Raw genomic sequence first — 8569 nt, forward strand, 5'->3', positions numbered from 1 at the left:
TTGTCACTAACGTTCTCGAACCTATATTTTCACTGAACGTTAACACCACTAACGTCCTGAGCTAAAGTCTCTGCCCACTTCACACTTTCTCTCTGCAAGTAAAGCCAAGCCCAATAAAGAAGAGAAGTGCTTCAAACTCAAGATCCAAAGGCCCATACCAAAGACTTGAAGAGCCAACTAGAAGAATAGAAGAGTAGTATATATAGGAGTAGCTTTGAATTAAATTGGGAGTTGGAAATTATAGGGAGCCTCTTGGCATAGAACTACTCTCTGTATTTTACTTTCTCTGCACTTCTAGTTTCATCATGTTTTCTCCATCTTTGTTTTCATTTTCCAGAGCTATGAACAACTAAACCCCTTTCATTGGGTTAGGGAGCTTTGTTGTAATTTGATGGATCAATACTAGTTTTCATTATTCTTCTTCTATCTTTTCTCTTGATTTTACTTGAAAGCTTTTGATCTTCATCCAATTGGGTAGTTATCTTGGAAAAGAAGCTATTCATACTTGGATCTCTTCTGAACCTTGAAAGAGGAATGAAGAGATCATGCTAGAAATGCTTTCTCATGCTGGACCAAATTGGGTTTGGATGGATATGTGACTATAATCCTCTCAACACTTGATTTGGGAAATGCATGTGGTATAATCAATAACCATACTTCATCTCTTCTCATGAGCAATTGACCAAGGAATTGGCTATTGATCAAGATTTGAGAGATTGAATTACAAGAAATTATAATTCGATCACTTAAGATTGCCAAGGAGATCAATGAATGCATTGATTGAGGAAGAGATGAAAATGAAATTGATCCGGAGAATGCAACATCTCCTAAGCCCAATGAACTCTCCATTTCTGATCTTACCCATTCTCTTTAATTTCTGTCATTTACTTTTATGAGCAATTTCCCCATTTCCATTTAAGATTCTGCAATTTACTTTCCGTCATCTACATTCAACTCTTATTTCTAGCATTTACTTTTCTGTTATTTACTTTTCTGCCATTTAATTTTTTGCAATTCTCAACTCAAATTCTGATTCGCTCAACTAGAACATTCCTCTAATTAAAGTTGCTTGATCAATCAATCCCCGTGGGATTCGACCTTACTCTATTGTGAGTTTTTACTTGACGACAAATTTGGTACACTTGCCGAAGGAAATTTGTTATGAGACAAGTTTTTCGTGCATCAAGTTTATGGCGCCGTTGCCGGGGATTGATTGTGCATCAATAATGATTAAATTGGAAGATAACTAGATTGAGCATTTTTGTTTTGTTTGATTTAATTTTCTGTTTGAGTAATTTACTTTCTGTTTTAGTTAATTTCTTCCCTTCCCCCTACTTTTTCTTTGTTATTTACAATTCATTTCACTAACCCACTAACTGTTTGATATATTGCATCACTCACACAAACAGTAATTCTGACAGAAATACTTTCTGCATCTATTTTCCTTACTTGTACTTGTTGGTTGTATAACAGGGAGAAGAAGCGGGGCTTCAACTTCCTTTGATTCTGAACCTGAGAGGACCTTCTTGAGATTAAGAAGGGAAGCAAGAGGAAAAAGAGTAGTTGGTGCTGAGGAAGAGGAGGAATACTTTGAACCAAACATGGAAGAAAACATGGAAAACCATCATGAAGAAGAGACTCACAACCATGGCGGAGGAGGTCGAGCAAATCATGCTGGGGAGGATAGAAGAGTTTTAGGCTCTTACATCAAACCGAACCCAGGAAATTATGGAAGTAGCATTCAAAAGCCAACCATCCATGCCAACAATTTTGAACTAAAACCACAGCTCATCACCCTTGTTCAAAACAACTGTTCGTTCGGAGGGAGTGTCCAAGGAGACCCCAATCAACATTTAACCACCTTCCTGAGAATATGTGACACAGTGAAGTCTAATGGTGTTCATCCTGATGCCTATAGACTGCTTTTATTTCCATTCTCACTCAAGGATAAGGCAGCCAAGTGGTTGGAGTCTTTCCCAAAGGAGAGCTTGACAACCTGGGAGGATGTGGTAAACAAATTCTTAGCAAGATTTTACCCTCCTCAACGAATCAATAGGTTGAGAGCTGAGGTCCAAACTTTCAGGCAACAAGATGGTGAGACTCTTTATGAAGCATGGGAGAGGTTTAAGGACCTAACAAGGAGGTGCCCACCAGATATGTTCAACGAATGGGTGCAGCTGCACATTTTCTATGAAGGCCTGTCATATGAATCAAAGAAGGCAGTAGACCATTCATCCGGAGGATCTTTGAACAAGAAGAAGACTATTGAGGAAGCCATAGATGTCATTGAAACTGTAGCGGAGAATGATTTTTTCTATGCTTTTGAAAGAGGCAACACTAGGGGAGTAATGGAGCTAAACAATGTAGATGCTCTGCTGGCCCAAAACAAGCTCATTACCTAGCAGCTGGCTGACCTCACCAAGAAGATGGAGAGGAACTAAGTAGCAGCAATCTCCACTTCATCAACAACCCAAGAAGGAGTGAATGAAGAAGCAAAAGGTAGTCAGGAGCAAGCCAACTACATTGGGAATTCACCTAGGCAAAACCATGATCCATACTCCAAGACCTACAACCATGGATGGAGGAATCACCCAAACTTTGGGTCGGGAAATCAACAAGACCAAAGCCTTGATCAAAGATGCCCAAATCCCAACAATGCAAGCCACCAACATTTCACATCTAGACCATATCAACACCCTAATAACAACACCTCTCCACATCCACATCAAAACCAAAATAACTTACCTCATCCTTCCACCTCTAATCCCGATCTACAATCATTTGATGACAGACTCTCAAGGATTGAGAATCTACTGGAAGGCATAGGCAATGAGATTCAAGATAACAAGGTGTTCAAGGAAGAAGTGCGAGCCAGTTTCAAGAACCAGGGAGACACAATCAAGAGGTTGGAATCTCAAGTGGGGTATCTCTCTGAGCAAATTCCCAAACCCACAGATGGATTTCCAAGTGACACAGAGAAGAATCCGAGAGGTAAAACAAAGAAAGTAAGATGGAAAGGTTGCAAGATGGTCACTATAAGTGATAAGGAGACTGAGGACAAGCCAAGCAAGCTGTCAGAACAACCTGAAGAAACCTCAGTAGAGAAGAAGGAAAAAGATCATCAAGAATCAGAAATCTCACAACAGGAGCTGCTGAGACTCTATGCACCTTTTCCCCAACTGCTCAAAGGTGCTGTGGAGAAGAGAATATACTCAAGGTTTCTAGATTTGTTTGCATTTCTGCATGTCAACATACCATTCATCAAGACTATTCAACAAATGCCTGCATACATCAAGTATATGAAGGAGCTGCTTCCCAGAAAAAGCTCACTCAAGGGAGGCCAAACTATAGTGATGAACAAGGAGTGTAGTGCCCTCATTCAACCACAGTTGCCTACGAAAAGAAAAGTTTCAGGGAGTTTTCATGTCCCCTGTGCCATAGGAGAAACAATGTTTGATAAAGCACTCTGCAATTTGGGAGCAAGCATCAACTTAATGCCCTTATCCCTGGTGAAGAGGCTGAAGATCAATGAGATAATGCCCACAGATGTAGTCATAAGGCTGGCAGACAAAACTAAAAAACAAGCAATAGGAGTGGTGGAAAATGTATTGCTCAAGGTTGGGAAGTACTTTCTTCCCACAGATTTTGTCATCTTGGACATGGAAGAGAGTCACACTCACCCAATCATATTGGGAAGACCATTCCTAGCTACAGCCAGAGCACTCATAGATGTGGAGCACGGGGAGCTAATATTGAGGATCCATGATGAACGACTCAGCTTTAATGTCTTCAAACTCTCACAAGAATCAGACCAAGAGAACAAAGAACTAAGCAAAGATCATAATGAGATGCTGAGAGAGGAAGCAAGCACTGAAGCACAACCAGCCCATCTGAGAAAGCCCTTGGTTGATAAACAAGGAAATAAACAGTTGTCACAACTCAAGAAAAAGCTGGAGGAACCTAAACCACCAGAGACATGTGAAGACAACAACAAAATTCCCTTAGAAGAAGAAGTCACCAAGAGCAAGGCAACATCAAAAAGGACAAAGAAGAAGGTACCAAGGGGGTGGAGGAACAAGAAAATACCTACGGAAGACTTCTCTCCAGGGGATAAAGTGATCTCAGCTTACTTCCCAGATATCCTCCCTGATCTCCCCACTGTACCATCTCAGTTACCTAACGTCTTCACTATCAACAGAGTTCTCTCCTTGGAACATGTAGAGATCATTGATACAACCAATGGATATAAGTCCAAGGCAAGAGGGGAGGACTTGAAGCATTATCAACCTCCCTGATGAAGGAGAAACGTCAAGCTAGTGACGCTAAAGAAGCGCTTCATGGTAGGCAACCCATGTTTTATATGCTTTTAATAGTGAATAAGTCAATATTCATGAATTCCAACCCAAACTCGACAAACACTTGGTGAAATCCTTGTTATGAAGTATATAGTGAAGAACAAGTTTGGTGTTCAAAGCATGCCAAGAAAGCATGGATGCAACTCAAAGCATGCTAGTCTTGGAGCTTTGAACAGAACTTTTCATCACAGTGCTCCAAACTAAGTTTGGTGTCACCCCATGGTGCCACCAATGTGCATATAAGGATACACAGTTAGTTAGATAGTTGGAGTTCATGAATAAACAAAATCTTTTCTTCTTTTTATTATTCTAGCCGTAAAGTTTAACTTGTTTTTTTTTTTTTTACTTTTCTTATTTGATCTTTATAGGGAAAAGGAGAGGAGCATTGAAGGAGATTGATTGGACAATTAAAGGAGAAAGGTTCGGCCACTTCATGAAGAGAAACTACACACTTGTCTCAAGAAGGAATGCATTGGAAAATGTTGCCATGCAACATTGAAGAAAGGAGACTCTTGAAGACCGAACCAATAACCCTCATAAAGTGATGATCTTTGTCCTTTCTCCATGCACAACCCCAACCGTCCATCCTCCCAGCAGCGAACAACTCGGAGGTGAATCTCAAGAGAGCCACACTGGTACACTGTATACTCAAAGGAGGAGAGATCAAGGTTCATGAACTCATAGCAGAAGGCATTAGAAAAATGGCAGAGAAAAGCGACTCAAGAGGAACGTTAGGTTACCCCAGCACTATTTACCGACTATGCAAGAAAGCTGGGGTGGTGTTTGAAGATGAGGACCCCGTGTGGATAAAAGTGGGCATTCCAATAACCATTCGATGAATACATGCTACCACATCCCCCCTGCCTCAACGGAAGCAAAGGAAGAGGCCAGCCCCTCAAGTAATGGAAGGACAAGTCTTAGAGGGGCAAGCACCACCACCTTGGATATGCACGAATTGCAGGAAGCCATTGATGGGCTATCTCGACAATATTTGGAAAGCCAATGAGCATAGAGAGAGCTTCAACTACAGATGATGGGGCAGCAAGAGGAGTCACTCTCAAGATGGATGACTCAACAAGGGGAGTGGCAAAAGCAAATGATGGATCAGCAACTGAGTCAAGGACAACAATGGAGCAAAACATTCCACAGGATGGAACAAAGGCAAAATGAGCAACAAGAATCTATCCAGAAGCTAATCAACATCCAAGCACATCAAGGTGCACATATACATGAGATGCATCGAAGACAAATAGAACAGGCAGAACTATTGGACGAGCAAAGGGCATTCGCAGAAGGAGTTTACCTGAGCGAGACTGGGCATCATATAAATACTCAAGCCAGGCTCGGTTACTTGGTAGGACAGCTGCCTATATTACATCCAGGAATCACAAGGTATGAAGAAATGAGGGATGAATTAGCACGAGAAGAAAGACAAAAGGTGGAAGAGAGTCATGAATCAGTCAGGAAGGCACTTGAGGATTGGAAGCAAGCAAGATTAGCACGGATGCGAGGGAATGCAAGAGGACACAAAGAAGACAAACAAGGAGGAAAGCATGGGCATCCACAAGAGTAAAAGGTGGTGGAGTTCCTTCTTTGGTCCATCTTTTTCTAAGCTTTGAATAAGGAAGATCTTGTATGAAATAGAACATGCTTCCATAATAGTTTGAACCTTTTTAAATTATGTCTTTTAAGTTTTTTTTGTGATGAAAAGGTATATGTTTGCTAGTCTTTATGTCACTGCATCCTTACTTTGCTTACTTGTATGCTTGTCCATTTGAATCAAATGAAAAAGAGAATGAGTATTTCAAAAGACCAGAGAGGAGTTCATACTATGGAGTAAGTTCATAAGTTTATGGTATAGTCATAAGTTAGCTAAGTTGGTTCAACCATAAGGTGGGAAGACAACTATCTATCCTGAATCATATGCTTTGAATACACCCCATGAGACTAGCTAAATAAGAAGATCCTAATAAGAAAAAGGGAAAAGAACAATAAAGGTTGAAAAATAAAAGAAAAAGAGTAAGCAATAAGGCTAAGCACCAATGGTTTTAATCTTGAGGCATGTGTCTGTGATGCTCCTGTATGAGGGATCTACTTGGATGAATAAGCTCTTAGGGGTGCCTTATCACTTGGTAACTTGGGTTAACTAACTCGGGATTATCAGCTGAAAGTCCACTATCAAGAGTAACCCTCACTACAGAGCATTTAGTAACCCAAAGAGGTGCTGGACACCAAGGTCTCAAGAAAAGAAAATAAATAAACTATATGCCTGTGGTGTGTATGTATGGGGGAGAGACTTGAGCAAGTAAGTCCTTAGGGGTGCTTCAACACTTAGCACCTTGAACCAACTGGTTCAGGAGTGTTGGCTGAAAGCTTATTTTAAAGAGTTGCCCCCTTACAGAGCACTTAGCCTAAGAACAAAAATAAGCCCTGAAATAACAATAAAAGGATCAATGAATAAAAGTCTCATGGGATGCAATCACATTGAGTATTCTAGGACATGATAAAGGTTTGAAAGCCAGGAATGAACCTAAGTTGCTATGCATGAAACCACCATAAAACCAGGGACATGACTTCCACAAGAATGATTCATTTCTCTTGGCATTCCATTCATCATTCTCTTGTTCCAATACTTGCTTAGGGACAAGCAAGCTTTAAGTTTGGTGTTGTGATGCCAGGGCATTTTGGCCAGTTTTACTGACCTTTTCTTTACTGTTTTTAGGATAGTTTCATGCATTTCCTTAGGAAATAAGCTAGTTTTGGGTAGATATTCACTTACATCTTGATTCAAGCATACATTGTGCACTTTACATGATTTCATGAGGATTTTGCATGAATTTAATGACAAATTGGATGTTGCATTTCCCATGACATGGATTAGAACTTTGATGCACTCTATTGCTTGATTTCAGGACAAAGGAAGAAGAACCACATTAGTGGCTACGTTAGTTACACTAACGTTAACACTAACGTGGAATGGGAGTAACTTGCAAAGTTAATGAGAAAAATAATTGCCAATAACGCTCTCGAAGCCATCATTACCCACGTTAAGAGTCACGTTAACTAAGTTAACGTGAACTCTAACGTGGAAGAAAGGAAATGGAGCCAACGTTAGTGACACTTAACATTATCACTAACGTTGGACCAAGCACATAAGTGGCCACGTTAGTTGCCACGTTAACTTAGTTAATGTGGCCTCTAACGTTAAGAAGTAAGGGGGAAGCCAACATTAGTGACATTCAACTTTATCACTAACGTTGGCCAAGTCACAATAAGCCACGTTAACTCCCACGTTAACCTAGTTAACGTGGAAGCTAACGTGAAGAAACAAGGTGGTTGACAACGTTAGTGACACCAAACATTGTCACTAACGTTGGAAGGAACCCACACAAGCCCCAATAAGCCACGTTAACTTAGTTATCGTGGAAGTTAACGTGAAGAAGGGAGGAGATCGCCAATGTTAGTGAACACCCAACATTGTCACTAACGTTGGAATGAGCCCACACAAGCCACTATGAGCCATGTTAACTCCCACGTTAACTTAGTTAACGTGGAAGCTAACGTGGATAAGGGAATGATGAGCCAACGTTAGTGACACTCAACTTTGTCACTAACGTTGGAGATGGCTAGCATGGCCACGTTAGAAGCCACGTTAACCTAGTTAACATGGACTCTAACGTGAGAAATAGGGGCACATTGGAACGTTAGTGACAATGGTAAGTGTCACTAACGTTCTCGAAGGTTAGCAAGCCTACGTTAAAAGAGCCACGTTAACTAAGTTAACGTGGACTCTAACGTAAGAAAGGGGGAGACTTCTCAACGTTACTGGGAAAGGTAAGTCCCAGTAACGTGTGCGAAGGGCATAGAGGCAACGTTAGTGGCAACGTTTGTGCCACTAACGTTGAAGTTAACGTGGCTCTTACTTTGGTGAGGAACGTTAGTGAAAAAGGTGATTGTCACTAACGTTCTCGAACCCATATTTTCACTGAATGTTAACACCACTAACGTCCTGAGCTAAAGTCTCTGCCCACTTCACACTTTCTCTCTGCAAGTAAAGCCAAGCCCAATAAAGAAGAGAAGTGCTTCAAACTCAAGATCCAAAGGCCCATACCCAAGACTTGAAGAGCCAACTAGAAGAACAGAAGAGTAGTATATATAGGAGTAGCTTTGAATTAAATTGGGAGTTGGAAATTATAGGGAGCATCTTGGCATAG

General features: G+C 40.8%; 1 non-coding gene across 1 annotated transcript; it reads right to left on the bottom strand.

The window, feature by feature from the left end:
• Window positions 1-2054: 2054 nt before the first annotated feature.
• On the bottom strand, window positions 2055-2161 carry LOC112753348 (small nucleolar RNA R71). The gene has a single exon (XR_003177738.1). It is a non-coding gene; the product is annotated as a small nucleolar RNA R71 (small nucleolar RNA).
• Between the last annotated feature and the right edge of the window lie 6408 nt (window positions 2162-8569).

The sequence above is a fragment of the Arachis hypogaea genome, chromosome 15, assembly GCF_003086295.3.
Source record: "Arachis hypogaea cultivar Tifrunner chromosome 15, arahy.Tifrunner.gnm2.J5K5, whole genome shotgun sequence".
NCBI lineage: Eukaryota > Viridiplantae > Streptophyta > Magnoliopsida > Fabales > Fabaceae > Arachis > Arachis hypogaea.